The 18,538-nt window shown below is 37.0% G+C and overlaps 1 protein-coding gene and 1 non-coding gene across 7 annotated transcripts in view; one reads left to right on the forward strand and one right to left on the reverse strand.

Annotated features, from left to right (window-relative positions):
* The window catches only part of PKP4 (plakophilin 4), a 292,898-nt gene that overhangs the window by 70,741 nt on the left and 203,619 nt on the right, over positions 1-18,538 (forward strand). The gene's annotated exons all lie outside the window — the stretch shown is intronic.
* On the reverse strand, positions 8,583-8,689 carry LOC126010468 (U6 spliceosomal RNA). The gene has a single exon (XR_007496496.1). It is a non-coding gene; the product is annotated as a U6 spliceosomal RNA (small nuclear RNA).

Here is an 18,538-nt window from a genome sequence, read left to right on the forward strand (position 1 = left end):
CTTTTCACTATGTATTTTAAATTTTACTTCTAAACTTAAGTTCAGACTTTTATTTTTAAGTTCAGAATTGAAGCTAGAACTAGTTTGATTCATTATTACATTTTCTTTAACACTGCACTGGGTATCCCACAGAGAAACCAAAAATGGAACCAGAAATCTTGATTTTTAAGATTCTTATATATCTGTATTTTGCTCTTCACAAAATGTGTTTTATATTTAGTAATATTTGTAGAACCTAATATTAAGAAAATAAATTCTTTTCTCTTTTCACTCTGGAGAACCTGTGTTCTGTTGAACATTTATCTCTTTCTTTCCTTTTACACTTCTCTAAGTAAATTTCTTTAAGTAAAATATATTTGGCTGGGGTCAGAGAGATAGTACAGAGGGTAGGTCACTTGCCTTGCACACAGTCACTATGGGTTCTCTCTTTGGCATCCAGTATGGTCTCCTGAGCCCACCAGGGATATCCTCTAAGTGCAGAGCCTAGAGTAAAACCAGAGCAGTACCCAGTGTGGCACAAAAACAAACAAATGAACGAACAAACAGACAAAAAAAAACCCTATCTTCCTTTACTCATACAAAAAAAAAAAAAAAACAAGAAAAAACAAAATTAAACCTTGGTCAATTATATGATTTAACATTTTGCTGATTTTTTAATTATATGAGGACTTTGTGGTAATATTTATTATGTTCTACTTGTGAGTTAAAAAAAGACTAACTCAATCTGATAAGAAAAATTAAATGGGTTTTGTTTTTGGGTCACACCTGGTGACGCTCAGGGGTTACTCCTGGCTCTGTGCTCAGAAATCGCTCCTGAGGTCCATATGAGTCCATATGAGATCCGGGGATTCGAACCACCATCGTTCCTGGATCAGCTGTGTGCAAGGCAAACGCCCTACCACTGTACTATCTCTCCAGCCCTATTAAATTTATTTTTAATATTTTTAACATGTAAGGAGAGTTTGCATTGTGACTAAATCATAAGTGTATCCTATCATGAGAAAGAAATTTATACATTCCTTTGTGATTGGAAAGGATTTCTTCCTATGAAAGCAAACCTTTAAAAAAACATTTTTTTTTTTACTTAGTTTTTAAGCCATTCCCTTAATGGTTACTTCTGGCTCTGTATTCAGGAATTACTCCAGTGCCTGGGATTGATTCTGGATTAGCCAAGTATAAGGCAAATAAATGCCCTACTTGCTGTACTAATGTTCAGGTCCCCTTTTTAGATTTTTGTGCTTTTAGGAACTATCTAGTCATTTTCAGCTCTGTTCTGCATTATGGATATGAGCGCTCAGTTCTGTGCATTATGGATAGACCCAAAGTTCATTTTCTGTGTGTGTTTTATGGGGGTGGAGGGTTGAAGGAGAGAGTATGAATTATGGATACCAGAGGATTATAACGGGTCCCAAGTTCATGGGTGTCTGTGGGAGCTTGTATATTCTTTTGTTTTTGTATTATACCCAGTAGTTCTCAGTGACTATTTTTTCTTTGTTAAGGGGACTATGTGGTCTTGGTGATTGAACTTGTACTTCCCACATACAAAGTAAGCACTCCAGCCCTTTTAGCAGTCCTTCTGGTTCTGGATGTTAAATCTTAATAACCATCCTCGTTGCTATTTGACGGACTGCTTCTAACTCAGAGCTATTTTACAGATTAAGCTAAAGAACTTAATCTGAGACCTGAATGCTAGGAAAATTTAACACGGTTGCTATACTTGGCCACAGATGGCTGTCAATTGAATTTGGCAGAAAAAAATAAATATTAGAAGCACCCTAAGGGAGGAATCTGGCTCAGCAGTGCTCTACAAACATTGTGCTTCCTTTGGACACACATTCCTCTTCTTCCACACCAGGCCCTGTTGCCTCCTGAGCTATGCCTTGGGTGAGTTATTTGAAGTCTGTGATGTTATTGAAAAAGCTTTTTTACTTTGAGCAAAGATAACCTTCATAGAACTAAACAACAACCAGAAATCCAATGCTCATTGTTGTCTTGTAATTCTGGCTTTGGCTTTTTGAGGTACCTGCTCATGGTTCTTAAAACGAACCATTTTACTTTTAATTGCTACATGCCAGGATGGTTTATGTACTTCTGTTTCTCAGCATTCCACAGATGCCACTTTACTAAAAGCTGTGCTTTAGTGCATCTTCAGAGATTTCTCCTTCTCTGCCCTGCACAGCCTCCCTGCTTGAGGTTCTCATGTAGCAGCTGTTTGCATACCCTGTTGACATCCATCCATGGCACATGTCCAGCCAACTGAGCTAAATTGGAGCAAGCATGGCTTTAATGCTGGTGAACTGGCTTGGCTCCAGAACTTTGCCACTCCTGTCTTGCCATCTGATGTTTTGTTGAAGAGGCAGATTTAAACACTTCCGTGAGAGCAGAACCAAACTTCACATGTCTATGAAAGTGCATAATTATTATTTCAGTTCTTTAAAACATGTTGGTTTCAATTCATTTTCAGACTCTTAGCACATTTACAGTATCATATCTAGATTTTTGATGAGCTAGAAGTTGCTTGTCAAAAACAGGTTCTGTTCTGTTCTTGATCTTTGCACTTAAAGTTCCAGTCCTTATTATCTTTAAAACAACAGGATCATTTATAATATCCTGGGGTTTTCCCAAGATGTACTTTAGGAGTGTGCTTGTTGGTATTGGACAGATTCTCAACAATATTTACAAAACATGTTTGATCATGCTTACAACCTTACTGATGTTTTTCCAAAGACCAAAAATACTTAGCAAATAGAGTGAAATGGGAGCAATTTCTTAGGTTTCCTTTACTATATTCATGATAAAGAAGTGACTTCCATGGATTTTAAAGAAGACAGTCATGAAATCTCAGGGTCTTTATAAGTACAGTAGAGCAGCCATATTTTAGGATTGAGATAGCTCAATATGATGAGGTATACTAAGAATGTATCTTGCTGTTGATTCATGGAAATAGGTCTTGATATACTAGTGATCTCCAGCTTCATTAAAATCTGTATTCTTGCTCTTGCAACTTAGATATTTATAATTATCTTTGTATTCTCAGTGGAAGGGGATAAGGGTACAGTTTCCTCAACAAGCTTTCAAAGAAGCTAGTTTGAAACATTAGTTTGAATAGCCTTCTCTTTGTGTCTTAAGTTTCATAGTAGACTTCCTCTCCTAAGTTTCTAACTACTGTTCAATCCCTGACATTCATTTCTTCCCATCCCAGTTGGCATAGATTAAAGTACTGTTTGGCCACTTCTCTCCTTGGGCACTCTTCTTTTTTCCCAATCACCTTCCATATGAAACATTGCAAGAAGCTTCTAGCTAAATGTCCAGGCTTTTGTCTCATTGTTCAGTTCAAGTACTCTCCTATCAAGCAGAAACTATTTTTATGATTTTCTCTACTCTAGAGAAATATTCAGATGAGCTTGGTAGACTTGAAAAACAAAGGTGATTCACACTTTCATCTTAACTCATATGCTATTAGATGCCATGGGGATGCAGAATATTTGTGTATTTGTGGAGCAACCTCTCTATTGGGTTGTAAGAATAAATGTAGATATTCATAAAAGCAAAGAATAGTAAACTCTGTTTTAAAATAAACTTTGGCACAAATCCTTGACTTTCTGCTTTGTGACCTATTTTTATATTTCTAAGGACTGTAGGAGTTCTTGGTAAGAAGTGTTAAAGACTTGAGCCCTATCTTATGCTTCTTTTAGCATTGCTATTCACATCTGTTTTACATACGGCCAGTCAGAACGTCCCCTCGTAGGAATTCTTAAGCCTAATTAAAACTTTGAATCATAACACATGTGAAAGAATTGGAAAAACTCCTGGAAGCAACATTTGTCAGATGATAGAAGCTCTGTTCAAGTTGTTAAACATATTTGCATCTGATAGTTCGTATGTGCATGTCAAGACATGTAGAAGACACACTGAAAGGGAAATAAGTTGATGCTTAATCACTGTTTCATATTTAGTGGATAACTAATACTAGCAACAATTTTAAATTCTCCTTTTACTATGAATTTCCTTCTAGGATCAAAAATATCATGGTAACTTAAAGATTTTAGTGACAAAAGGAACCTTGTATTAAAGGAAAATCACCTGAATAATTTTATAAAAATAACTTGTAAAATGAAATTACATTATAAATTTTCATAAAATTTTGTTTCAAAACATGTGTTCTTAATGAGAGTCCTCTGGTTAATCTTACTTTGTGCTTTCAGATCAAGATCTTGGGTTTAGGAATATAGCGCATCTCTTTCTAGACTTATCTTTTTTAAGTGAAGCCCTGTCTTTGACCATTGACCTAGAAAACTACTACAACAAAATAAGCAAACTCTTCACTCTGCTCTCCTTTAATCCTTGCAAGCAATTTTTTTTTTATAAAAGACTAATTAGGGGCTGAAGCAGTGGCACAAGTGGTAGGGAGTTTGCCTTGCACGCGCTAACCTAGGACGGATCATGGTTTGATCCCATATGGTCTCCCAAGCCAGGAGCAATTTCTGAGTGAATAGCCAGGAGTAACCCCTGAGCATCTCCAGGTGTGACCCCCCCCCCAAAAAAAAACCCACCACTAATTAACATACATTTTTCATTGAAATGTTAAAACGTTGTATATTCTACAAGGTTCAACTATGATATTTAGATGGACAGTTTCATAGCTGGACAAAGTTGCTATAAATCAGTTGCTTACACCTTTTAAAATCTCAAACTCAATAAATCAGAACTTTCTGTTTTATTTTATTTTCCACTGGTTTTTCTATTTTGGGACTAGATTTTAGTCCTTAGTGTGTATTAGGATCACCGGGATACATTGTAAAAACATATTGCTGGGGCCAGTGCCCTGATCCCTGGCCCTTCATGCTTAACTCCTCCAGTGTGTGGTGCAAAGTGAATAATCAATAAATGTTGGAATGAACAAATGAACAAGGAATCCATTTCCTTTTAACGTAATAGATGCTCTAGAACAGGTGTCCTCAAATGTTTTAAATAGGGTGTCAGTTCACTATCCCTCAGACCACTGGAGGACTATAGTTTTTAAAAAATATATAAATAGTGGCCCGCCCCTGGGCCAAAAGGTGAGGACCCTGCCCTAGACTGAGTGGAGGAGTCGAGAGACCGGGGGGGGGGGGGGTTGTTCAGAAAGTGCAGGCACACATCCCACACATGAACACTGCTGCTCGAGACTAGTTTGCCCCTCAGCAGGACAGGCAGTGTCGGAAAAAACACCCAGTAGGAGGCCTGTGCAATAACACAGCAAGTAGAACATTTATTTCCCTTGCATGCTACCAACCCAAGTTAGATCCCTGTCATCCCATATGGTCCCCCTGTGCCAGCCAAGATTAATTTCTGAATGCAGAGCTAGGAGCAACCCCTGAGCACTGCCTGTGTGGCCCAAAAACCAAAACCAACCCCCCCAAAAAAAACCACCCCCCAAAAAACAAAAACAAGCATGCAAAACTAACCCCCTAAACAAACAATACACATGGTAGGACAGATAAATGTCCTCCATGTGCTGTAGTGTAAGGACCCTTGTTCTAAAATATTATATCTGACTTTGAAAGTTATCTAGTTTGTCATTTTTGTCATTTCTTAGTTTCTCATACTGATGTTATCAAAGGATGGTCATCCCACTGATATTTTATCCCTTCTGACTAGCAAGAGTGTGTGATACATTTTATATAACTTTAAGCCTTCGCTTTTCCCTTATTTGTTAGTAAATACTTGCAGTGGTAGATAGTTTTAACCTAAAAAGTGTGTTTGGAGATGATGGAAGTTAATTTATTCATGCTTGCCTTATGCCTCTAAAATTTTTAAAAATGTTTTATTAACTAATGTAGAATATTATGTATTGTATAAATTAGTTAGGCAATTTGGCCATCTTGCAGACTCACAATAAGTCCCCATTCTGTACTACTGATTTCTAACTAACTTTATTTTTTATTTTATTTATTTATTTATCTATCTATCTATCTATTTATTTATTTATTTATTTATGTAGTTTTTGGGTCACACCCGGCAGTGCTCAGGGGTTATTCCTAGATCCAGGCTCAGAAATTGCTCCTGGCAGGCACGGGGACCATATGGGACACCGGGATTCGAACCGATGACCTCGTGCATGAAAGGCAAACGCCTTACCTCCATGCTATCTCTCCGGCCCCTAACTAACTTTATTATAATGCCTCCAAATATTGGATATATTGACAAAAATAAAATGTTTCAATTTTTCAGTAATTTTACTGTAATCTCTATAATGCTTTGTTTAAAAAAAACACCTTGTTGTTGGTGACACGTAAGAAATACTATGGAAGGGCCAAAACAATAGCACAGCGATAGGGCATTTGCCTTGCACGTAGCCAATCCAGGAAGAAATACTAGTGGGCCAGAGTCATAGTACAGGTTATGGTATTTACCTTGCATGTGGCTGAGTTGGTTTCTATCCCTGGTGACCCATATGGTCCCCCCCCAGCTTGCCCTGCCAGCAATAACTTCTGAGTGCAGAGCCAGGAGTAACACCTGAGTGCTGCCAGTTGTGGGCCCAAAAACTTAAAAAAAAAACAACAAAAAAACAAAAAACAAAAAACCCTATCACAGAGAGATAATACAGGAGAAAAGGTGCTTGCCTTGTACATAGCTGACCTGACCTGACCTGAATTGAATCCCCTATAATACATAAAGCCCGGGGGCACTGCCAAAAGTGATCCCTAAACACAGAGCCAGGAGTAATCCATGAACATCACCCAAAAACAAAAAAGAAAAAAAATAATTACTGTAGATTTCCAAATTACCTGTTCATATCAGTGCTCATGAAGATGTTTCTTCCATACAAGCAGATAACAAAGCTTATTAATAGTGTGTGTTCAGGTGAAAATTATGAGATAGTGAAAGGTTTTAGAAAGACTGAAAGATGTGAGCATGCTGAGTTTGAGTGGAAGGGCACCATTGATGCCTAGGAAGCATGAAATTTGATACTGAGCATCAGCCTTTTTATGGTTAGTCTCAATGTAATCATAAAGACTTTTAAGATTTCATCCAGTCTAGTAAAAGTAGATTTACCAGGAAGAAAAAAGACAAAAACTGCTTAAGTCTAGACCTGCTGGAGCCTTGAAGAAACCAGGAATCAGAAAATTGTACTACAATCACATGCATGGGCATCTCTGAGACCCCAATTCCTTCTGTACTGTGCTGTTGTTGACAGTAGATTTTCTCAGTGAACCAGTGAAATGGCAGAGCATCTGTTCTTTGTATGTAGCTTATAGTTGAGGGAAGAGGGCATAAGAAAACATGAGGTGTTAATGATTGTTAAGATAGATTTAACAACAACAACAAAAATGCATGGTGAGGCTGAAAGGAGTGAGCACCAAAGAATAATTGGAGTTTGTGGCCAGGATCAAAGTTAAAGACCTCTGTGCTGTGTTGACTCAGAAGAATGGTCTGAATGATAAAGATCTATCTTGAAAGGGAGGATGCTGGGCGTAGAACTAGAAGGTAAAACTAGAATGGGGGTAGTGTGGGTGTGTGAAGTGCTGTTTTCTTTGGGGTGTACTAGGCAATAAAGTGTAGCATAAGGTTGAGCCCACTTCTGTGCCAGCCTAAGCTCTTATGGGAATGACCTGGAGGCACCTCCTTCAAAGTGCAAGTGGGAACAGGAAATATTCTGAAACAAGAACTGAAAATGGAAAATCAAGACCCAGAGCTTTCTCCTCAGTGCTATACTATGAAACTTGAGTTTTGCAAAGGTGGTGTATGGAGAACATACTTTGTAATTCGATAGGGAGTGATATACATTTCTTTGAGAGTTATATGACTTTAGTTGCATATTATAGTGGGAAAAAATCCTGCTTTGAGAACCAGCCAAGCCATTGACAAGCCTGGACAAGTTGTTTGCTATCTGTTCTCCAGGCATCTGTCCTGGAACACAATCCTTGATATTCAGTAATTCTTTTCAAGAAGCCTGTAACTGTTGTGTTTGAGAAGATCGCACAGTGCAGAAGCCTCCTTTCATTCATTTATTTAATTATTCATTTATTGGTATTTCTATAATTATTTAGAAAAAGGCGTTTAAGAAAAAGAACTTGCAAAACCACTCAACTAGAGGATCTTCAAAAGTCCAAGGCCATGTAGTTTCTAAAGTTCTGTGAGGCTGGTGTTTTTATTAATCCTTGAGAATATTGCTATTATATTATTTTTTTTTAAATGTTTAACTATATGTTGGTGACCTCAGGAATTTTTGACAGAAGTGCTTCTTGACTAATGTATTTGGTACAAAGAACATCTTTGCCATTGAGTTTATATTGTTTAATGCTGTTTATTTATTTGAAACTTGATGAAGTAGGACTATCAGCCCTTATAAATTTATGTTTATTTAATTTTGTTTTGTTTTGTTTGGGGCTACACCCAGTGGTGCTCAGGGCTAACTCATGGAATCACTCCTAATGGGCTCAGGGACTATAATTCAGTCTTGAACATCAAATCCAGATCAGTCGCATGCAAAGCAAATGTTCTACTTGCCATTCTATTTCTCTACCTTCAACTTACATTTCTTTTCTTTTCTTTTCTTTTCTTTTCTTTTCTTTTCTTTTCTTTTCTTTTCTTTTTTTTTAAATATGGAACGCTTCACGAATTTGCGTGTCATCCTTGCGCAGGGGCCATGCTAATCTTCTCTGTATTGTTCCAATTTTAGTATATGTGCTGCCGAAGTGAGCACCAACTTACATTTCTTTATTTTTAACTTTTTTTTTCTTTTTAGTTTTTGGGTCACACCCAGCAGCACTCAGGAGTTACTCCTGGTTCTATGCTCAGAAATCACTCCTGGCAGGCTCAGGGGACCATATGGGATGCCGGGATTCAAACCAGTGACCTTCTGCATGAAAGGCAAACACCTTACCTCCATGTTATCTCTCCGGCCCCTATTTTTAACTTTTAAGTAAATTTTTATACTTATAATATCCTCAAGTTTTGAAAAGAGTAAGAAGAGAACCTTAGAATGGAGCTTTCCCGGGCCCGCAGAGATAGCACAGCGGCGTTTGCCTTGCAAGCAGCCGGTCCAGGACCAAAGGTGGTTGGTTCGAATCCCGGTGTCCCATATGATCCCCCATGCCTGCCAGGAGCTATTTCTGAGCAGACAGCCAGGAGCAACCCCTGAGCCCCGGGTGTGGCCCCTCCAAAAAAGAATGGAGCTTTCCCTTTTTTTCCTCTGACTGGAATGTTAATATGAAATGTTTCCAGGAAGTTCCTTCTGCTGTAGTATTGCTTGGTATACTTTTAGAATGAATGTTCCAACCAGTGGTTAGTTGAACTACTTTGTTTTTTGACTAGTGGGACAAAAATCAAAGAAATTTAATAAGGAAACTAAGTGTTTTAGAAAAGTACCTTCTCGATTATGGTCATTAGGTTATGATTACATGCTTTAAAGGATATTTTCTTGTGAGGCACTGCCACTACTTAGTCACTCATGAATAACAGAGAGGGGAAATAGTTTAGTGATTTCTGTAGTCAACAATAATAGCAACAAAAAACAAAAATTGGTTCCATCACGCCATATACTGATTTGTTCTTTTGCTTTGAAAAAGTTGAAAAGTTATATCCCTCACATGGATAATATCTCCTGTGCATTTATGATGATCCATATATTTTTCAGATATTTTGACCCGATCGTGATGAATATCACACTGAACCAGAGTACATGAATTCTATTTTAGATGAACACCTGTTTGTTGCTGTTTGTTTTTGTTTTGTTTGGGGTCACATCTAATGATACTCCAGTTACATCCTGGTTTTGTTCAGGAATCACTCCTGGAGATGCTCAAAGGACCATATGGGATGCTGGGGATAGAATCTTGATGGGCCAAGTTTAAGGCAAATGTCCTCCCCATTGTGTTATTGCTTTGCCCCTGTGTTACTATTTTCTTTCTCTGTGACTGACCATTGTGAAGGTATGAAGATAGGTTTATGCTGTTAATGAAGTGGCCTTGTTGTGATGTATTTCAGGAGCTGCTAATAGCAGCTGTTTATTAAGAGTAAATTGAAAGCAGCTGGTTTAGATATCATAGTGCTTAAGAGTTAGAGTGCTATGAAATTGAGTCTCACTTATAGGAACATAAGACTGCCTCAGTTAACTCTCTTATATGTGTTTCATTTGACACTTTCCTAGCTCCGTCTCTTGTTTTAGCTTGCTCCACTACAAAAACTTTTCTTGGGTGGAATATAGGTCTTCACAAAGGAGAAGAGACCTCTTGATTTTATTTTTCAGGTATCTTATAGCCATCAGATTGCTGTAGATAAAATTGATACCTTGAACTTAATTTTTTTCTCAAAGATATCAAAAGATTAAAAAATTACATTGCACCAAGCAATGAGAAATTAATGTGTTTTTTTGGTTTGTTTTTGGTTTTTGGTTTTTTTGGCCACACCCGGTGAAGCTTAGAGGTTACTCCTGGCTTGGGGAACCATATGGGACACTGGGGGATCAAACCGCGTTCTGTCCTAAGCTGGCATGCACAAGGCAGACAGATGCCTTATGCCCTGTGCCACCACTCTGGCCCCAGAAATTGATGTTTTGGACCTGAGGGCCTATATAACTTTTTGAATGTAGAATGTTACTAGGAAAACTCCAAATATTTGTTGCCCACAGAATAAAAGGCATGTTTCATGGTGAAAATTTTATCAATGATTGAAAAATTCCTGGATCATTTCCTAATAGTTTCCCCCAACAATATATTATCTGCTGTCTTTCTTATTTATTTATTTATTTATTTATTTATTTATTTATTTATTATATTTTTGCAGCTTCCCTCACCCCTAACTTGTCTTTCTCTTTTAATCTTGCATTCAGTTTTGACCATCTGAACAGCATTTTATTCATGATATATTTTATAGGATTAAAATTAATATTTTAATAAGCACTGGAAATAGAAATGAAGATGCCATGAGGTAAAGTTGGAAATGATGTATGTGTTAGGCAGTTCCTAAATCCTGATGAGAATATTTTCAAATGTTTTGTAAAAATTCATAACTGATTTTAATGGATAAAATGTACTGAGAGATCTGGTTACTCATAGAATAGGGGTAGAGTTGCAGAAATGTTGGAGAGGTATGGGACAAAGCTCAGAAGGACTGAATATCTCAGTTGGTGCAAAACTTGAACTCCTGCACCACAGAATCTCCTATTGGATGCCATCGATTCAAAAACAAAAGAAATACAAAAGAGTGTTTGGGTTATATAAGCTTTCCTTTTCTTTTTCCCAACCCTCCAAAGTGCCAGCATGATTTATCTTTAAAAAATGTTAAACATTATATTAATAATCATATTTTGTGGGAGGAGAACTATTTGGGCTGCGCCTGATAGTATTTAGAGTTACCTCTCCTGGAGGTGTTCATGGAACCATGAGGTGCCAGGGATCTAACCTGGGCCTCCAGCAAGAGAAGCATGTGCTCCAGCTTTTTGGTGTCTTTCCACCCTTGTGGTATTTTTAATGATTTGAATGATACATGTTTCTGTAAATCATAATGAGTTTTGAGGGTATGAACTTCCATAAATGATCATTTGGATAGCCTTTTTTTAATCTTAGAAAATCCAGCATCATATTATATTCACATTATTGCCTTTAATGTAGAGAAATTCTGGTGTGGCTATGGAATGTTGTCTGACATGTGTTCTCTGTACTGCCAGGGTCCTAAATACTTATTAATCATTAATTATCCTCTGTAATGCCAGGCTTGTTTAGTGAATATCCTAACATTAGAGGCTACTGGGGAGGTTTGTTGCAGTATCTCAGAGAAATACAAGCATATTCTTATCTATCAATGAAAATTTTAGTTAATATTTTTATTTAATCGGCCACAAATCACAGTTTGTGATCTTCCTATTAATAGAGGCAAATCTTTCCCCATCTCAAACTAAAATGACACTAAAATACATGGAGGGCATAGTGAATTTGTAATAATTTTTGATAGATTCATAATATCTTTAAACAGTGAATAAAAGAAGTATGGGACAAAGGCAGGTAATGCAATTTTTAAGCTTTTAAGTTTAGTTCATCATTGCCTTAGTTGGCAGCTTTAGAGTCACCAAGTGCTACTTTAAGCTAGTCTTTAGACACAGATAATACCACCAAAAATATGTATCTTTAAAATGTAAAATAACCCACACCTTTTATTTTTTTCCATTGGATCTGAACAATTGTTGTTACATTACATTAAGGCAATATACCAAGACTAATAAAATTTTTTTAGATTTTTGTAAGAATCATAGTACTGCTTTGTATGGTCACATTAAAATTATACTTTAATTATATGCCAGATTGTACGTTAAAATTTAGAAATATCCAGTATGATCAGTTATGACGTAGGCCGTTTTGGCTCCTGTTGTTAATGGAATGTCACTTCCTTGACTTGTGGTTATGTGCATTCTTCTTTAAGAAAGTCACAGACCTTAGCTCAAAAAGAAACAAGTTACCTAATTAGAATGATTGAAAATGAAACCTAATTCTGATATTTTCAGTGCCAACTATTGAACAAAAGATTTCTTTTAGAAGAGCAGTTTATTCAGTAGTCCTTTGTCTTTGAATATAGATCATCTAATATAAATGTTTTTCACTGGGTGCAGCAGCAATATATGGCAGTTTACTTTTGTCTTCTCCAATATTAAAACTAGTTCTGTCAGCACACATTGTATTAAGTGCCCCAACACAGGTGTTAAACACCAAGGAACAGGCATATCTGGCAGTGGCCTAGTGATCTCAAAAAACTTAGATCTAAATCAGTGAGGGAGCATATTTAAGGATCCTATAGAAATGGGTGACACTGAGTATTGTGTGTTAATACCTTAAGTGGATTGGTTTTACTGGAGTCGTCAAAAAAGAAACAGCAATATCCATCACATTGTGGAATGGCTTGTAAGGATGAAGCACTTGCAAAATATTTGTGTAAAAGAACAGAGGGTTTTTAGTAAAGTCAAAGGCCGTCAGTTTGGCTTTTACTTGTGAAGTTTCAAATGATAGAAGATGGAGAAGTATTATAGTTTGGAACTTTGGGACCAACCTAGTGGGGTCATGAGTGAAAATGAAAGCCATGAAAATGGAGCCATGCAGTGAGTCTATATGGAGAAGGGTCTACTTATTGTTAGCAAGGATATGAGCCTGGAGATGAACACACACAAAGGGAAACCCTTTCATATTTCCACCTAAGTTTATGCCTTTCATGTCTCCTGTTATTTATACTATTGTGTGCCCACACCGGTCTGGGTCTGTTTTTCTTCTGTCCAAGTCCTTCTTTATTCCTATTCTTTCAGAAGAGTAGTGCTGAATGATCAGGCAAGACCTCTGAGCCTGGGTGAGATTGAATGTGGAACCTGAAAAAAACGTGGGGTAGAGTAGGCATGAGCAATGCATATTAGAGCCCTCTTGTGTCACTTTAGCTGCAGCTTTCCATTATATCCTTTATATTAATGATAATCATTTTTCATGCATATATTTATTAAAAGTGTGGGGGCAGAAGCACAGTAGGTAGCATGTTTGCCTTGCGCACAGCTGATCTGGGTTCTATTCCCAGCACCCCATAGGAAGCACTGCTAGGAGCGATACCTGAGTATAGAGCCAAGAGCCTTGCTGGATGGGGCTCAAAAACCAACCCAAACAAAACATAAAATCCAAAATTTTATTTTGGTTAATTTTAGACACAAAATTTTGTTTTAATACTGCAATTTGTTAATACTTCTTAAATTTTTTCTGCCCTTTTGACTAAATGAATAAATTGAAGATTTAGGGGAGTTTTAATCTGTTCTTACTCTGATGAATAACATTTGTTCAAAATACTGTCTAGTTATGTATATTAGGAGTATAGGAGGGGAAATAAATAAGAGGTAAAAGATTCAAATAGGAACATTTTTTTTTTTGTTTTTGTTTTTGGGCCACACCCGTTTGACGCTCAGGGGTTACTCCTGGCTATGTGCTCAGAAATCGCCCCTGGCTTGGGGGGACCATATGGGACGCCGGGGGATCGAACCGCGGTTCTTCCTTGGCTAGCGCTTGCAAGGCAGACACCTTACCTCCAGCGCCACCTACCCGGCCCCTCAAATAGGAACATTTTTAGTTTTATTTTTGTTCAACTTTTTATCCAGAAAAGTAATCTATTGCTCTTTGACACACTACTTAAATATTACTTTTAATTTGGATCACATGTAAACATAGCTATACTCACTCTGAATCAATTTCATACATTGTTTTTAAAAACATTTCATGTAGGAGCTAGACCAGTAGTACAGGGTGCAGGGAGTGTGCTGTGCACACTACTAACCTGGTTTCTATCTGCATCCAATATGATCATCTATGCACCATCATTTGTAATTCCTGAGAGCAGAGCCAGAAGTAAGGGGGCAAAACGTGACCCCTTCTCCCCCAAGATCAATCTTGTTTCAGAGTGCTGAGTGGAAAATAGAGAAGGGAAGGAATCAAAAGATGGGAAATAGTGGAGAGCAGGTGTCAAGGAGGATCTGAGTAAATTGGTGATATAAAAGAGTAGGTACAGCTAAATATCCAGACCACAGAGTCAACACTGAAGTCAAGAGTTTCAAAGTTCCACAATCAAACTTTGTGCCTGTCAAAGTGGAAATGTGGGAATGGAGGTGGGAAGATGGGAAAAAACCTGGGGACCCTGATGGAGGGAAAACTGGTGGTGAGATTGGTGCTAGCACATAGTAGTCTAAAAACCCAACTATGAACTTTGTGAATCACTTTTATGCAGTATGCCCTTAGGGTGAGCATACTAGATACTAGAAATACAGAAAGTACTATATTATCATATTTTATTTTTATATTAAAATATATTATAAAATCTGCAAAATACGGACATTTGTCAAATGCTGTGGAGTACTGAATCAATTATCTTGATTCTTGGTTTTGAAATTATTTACATTTTAGATTATTTAATTAAGTCATTTTTAAAGCAAAATTTGAAAAATGATTAATTTAAATGCCAGAATTTAGTTGTGGTACTGCAAAAAGTTTATTTAATCCAGGGATTATTGACAAAATCAAATTTAAGCAGCATGCATATAGAGGTAGCACCAGGTCAAGATCTGTGGATTGGATGGATTTAAACCATCCATGAACAGCTTTAAATCTACAGCTGTTTTTATCATATTCTAAAATGCCTTTGCACTAAATTTTCATTTATATGAATTTTATGTTAATTCCTTTCCTTAAATTTCAAAACTGGCTTGAGAACAAGTACTTGAGACAAGGACTGACCAAAAATTCATTACAGTGATTTGAAATCACTCTAGTCACGAGAGTAAATTGGGTTTGGCAGTTAGTAAGGTACTTGTCATGCATGTCCCTACCTACGTTTCTTTGATCCTTTCACCATATTTGGTCCCCTGAAACTGCTAGGAGTGATCCCTAATACAGAACTAGATGTAAATACTGAGCAGTTTACGTTTGGCCCAAACCCCAAAACAAAAGCTTCAACAGGATTTTTAAGATTATCTTTTTCTTTTTTCTTTTTTACTTAAAAGAAAATTCATCACATAGTTGACTGTAATATATTTGTTTCCAGATAATTGAGAGCAAAGATATTTAGAGTAGAAAGAAGAAGAAAATAAAAAGGAAGAGAAGAAACTAAAAAATAAGAAAGAAAAGAAAATTTGTGAAAATTGTTTTATCTCTAATGCAATCATTAAGACATTTGCAAAAGGTTTTATTTGGTAAGCTCCTTTTACTAGCTGTTAATTCTGTTATTTTGTTTCCAAATATTAAGTGACCTCAGCTACACATTGGCCATCTAATTTGGTGTGTTCCTGTAGGGATGACAGCATGAAGCAAATGAAGTTGTCTAGGAATTAAGAGCACTGTTACTGATACTGTGGCTCTTTGGGGAGTGTGGGTGAGGGGAGCATGGTTACAACTACCAGAAGTAGGCAAATGAAGGGGCAGGGTGCCTCCAGGAAAGCTCTGGTGATTTCAGCCTGAATAGCAGCATACTGGATTTGGTTAGATTGGTGTTTTTGCAGAAAATTGTAGGGGAGTGGTTAAGCAGGTCCAAGAGGCATTTATGGGTGATGGATGCAGCCAGGGGTGTCTTCACCAGGGTTGGGGCTTGTCCTGTCTTCTCCTAAGATTGCCAGGTTTCAGCTGTGTAGCCAGTGTATCCAAGATTTTTTGAGAGTTAGCTTAGATTGCTTTCGAGGAAAGAATGAGTCTGTTGAGTTAGTCTGTGTGAACATGGCAACCAAGATCATCATGTTCTTCTTCTTCTTCTTCTTCTTTTTTTTTTTTTAATTTTTATTGTGACCAAAGTGCTTTACAAATCTTTCACTGCATCATTTATGGTACATACTGACAATGAATGAGGGGCATTCCCACCACCAGTGCTGTCCTCCCTCCGCCCCTGTTCCCAGTATGCATCCCATATCTCCCTCCTTTACCTCCCAGAATGCTAGTGCAACTGGTCTCCACTTTACAGCTTGTTGTAGATTGAGCATCCATTCCACCATCATTGGAGATAAAAAGGAAACCATCATGTTCTTGAGAGTGAAAAATACAGCATAGATTTTTCTAATCTTCACTTTTTCACTTCCCTAGATAAAAACAAAATTGAGATAGACTTTTTCCTTTCCTGTGCATCATACTACTTAGTTGTCTCCTTGTGAAATTTTACATAATTTAAAATTAATTTAAAAGTAGAGTAATTTTACATAATGCAGTATTATCATTTACTCTGGTGTGGATTAAGTTTTTTGAGAGGGTGAAGGTATCTTCTAGCCCCAATATCAAAACTTCTTAGGTGCACCTAATGTTGACAAGAATAGAGCTCAGATCAGACACATGCAAGCTGAAAGCATATTACCTGAGAAATATTTCCCCAGAATTTAAGTCAGCATTATTAAAAACCATAGATTTAGGTCAAATTTGAGAATTAGAGCTTTTCTTTTTTATCTGTGCTTTTTAGAAAGACACTCTGAGGTTTAACATCTATCCTAAACTATGTATTTTAGGCAGATATTTTTAATATCCCTGATGAGTTGATCTGCTTTACCAAAGCACCAATGTGAACCATATATTCTCTTAACTGTTATATATCAATGTTTATGAGATTAACATGAAAATTATGAATATAGTTTGCAGCTAATCTTAAGGAAGATGGGTTCTTTTCCTGGTGTATCATTTATTTTATTTGGAAGCTAAGTTTTCCAAGAGATTGGCACCCACTTTAATAGCCAAAATATTTTTTATGCTTAATTTTGTGTGCAGGAATATTTATTGAAAATAACTGGGGCTGGGGCCCGGAGAGATAGCACAGCGGCGTTTGCCTTGCAAGCACCCGATCGAGGACCAAAGGTGGTTGATTCGAATCCCGGTGTCCCATATGGTCCCCCGTGCCTGCCAGGAGCTATTTCTGAGTAGACAGCCAGGAGTAACCTTTGAGCACCGCCAGGAGTGGCCCCAAAACCAAAAACCACCACCACCAACAACAACAAAAAAGAAAATAATGGGGGCCGGAGAGATAGCATGGAGGTAAGGCATTTGCCTTGCATGCAGAAGGTCTGTGGTTCAAATCCCACCATCCCATATGGTCCTCTGAGCCTGCCAGGAGCGATATCTGAGTGTGGAGCCAGGAGTAATCCCTGAGCAGCACCAGGTGTGATCCAAAAACCAAAACAAACAAACAAACAAACCCCAAAAAAACAGAAGAAAGAAAGAAAGAAAATAACTTAATTTTTATTTACCTTTTTTCTTTAAAGTGTTTAATTAATGTTTTTCTTCATAGTAGACTGACTTCATTAAAAGCTAATGAGGGCCAATTTTAATTATGAAAGATGGAACAATAACCACTTGCTAGGTAGCTGAGTTAATTCATTAAAGATAATGGTTATTATATTACTGTAGATGCTTTAGAGATTTTTGTGGATCGCCTTCAAAAAGAGTAGAGGCTGCATTAGAATGAGATTAAGTAGATTCATTTTCTTCAATATTTTTCTCAAGGATTTTGAGCTATTCCACTCTGCTATTCTTGAATTTGGAGATATCCACAAAACCTGAAGACCTAATTCTCACAGAGATTCTGATTAAGAAGTCTTTGGGACCTGAAGCTTACATTTCTTATAAGTTCAATTTATTGCCATTGTATCTAATCAACAGGTAATACTGTAAATGATATGTTTCTTGGAATTCCAAGAGGAAGATGAATCTTGTTTTTGACATAATGGCACTACTTGAAGCAGTCTTGAGGCATTTTTGTTTTAAATGCAATCATCAATATTGAAAATGAATTAATTTATTATTCAAATGGAAGTCTGACACTGGACTTCTAAGAGGTATAATACAGAACTTCTAAATTATTATCAACCATGCAAACTTTTGTAAATCCCAGTCCTGAAAAATTGTTCAGGTAGTTCACATAAAAAGAAAATCAGTACTATGAACTAAAAAGATAACCTCCATGTAACATAGTGGTTCATTTTAGATTGTATACTTATTATTTTAATACACATCATAAATTTTATTAAATGACTAAGTTCTTAATTAAATAATTCTACTTTGTTTATATTGCCTCTAGT

This window comes from Suncus etruscus, chromosome 5 (assembly GCF_024139225.1).
Source record: "Suncus etruscus isolate mSunEtr1 chromosome 5, mSunEtr1.pri.cur, whole genome shotgun sequence".
NCBI classification, from domain to species: Eukaryota; Metazoa; Chordata; class Mammalia; order Eulipotyphla; family Soricidae; genus Suncus; species Suncus etruscus.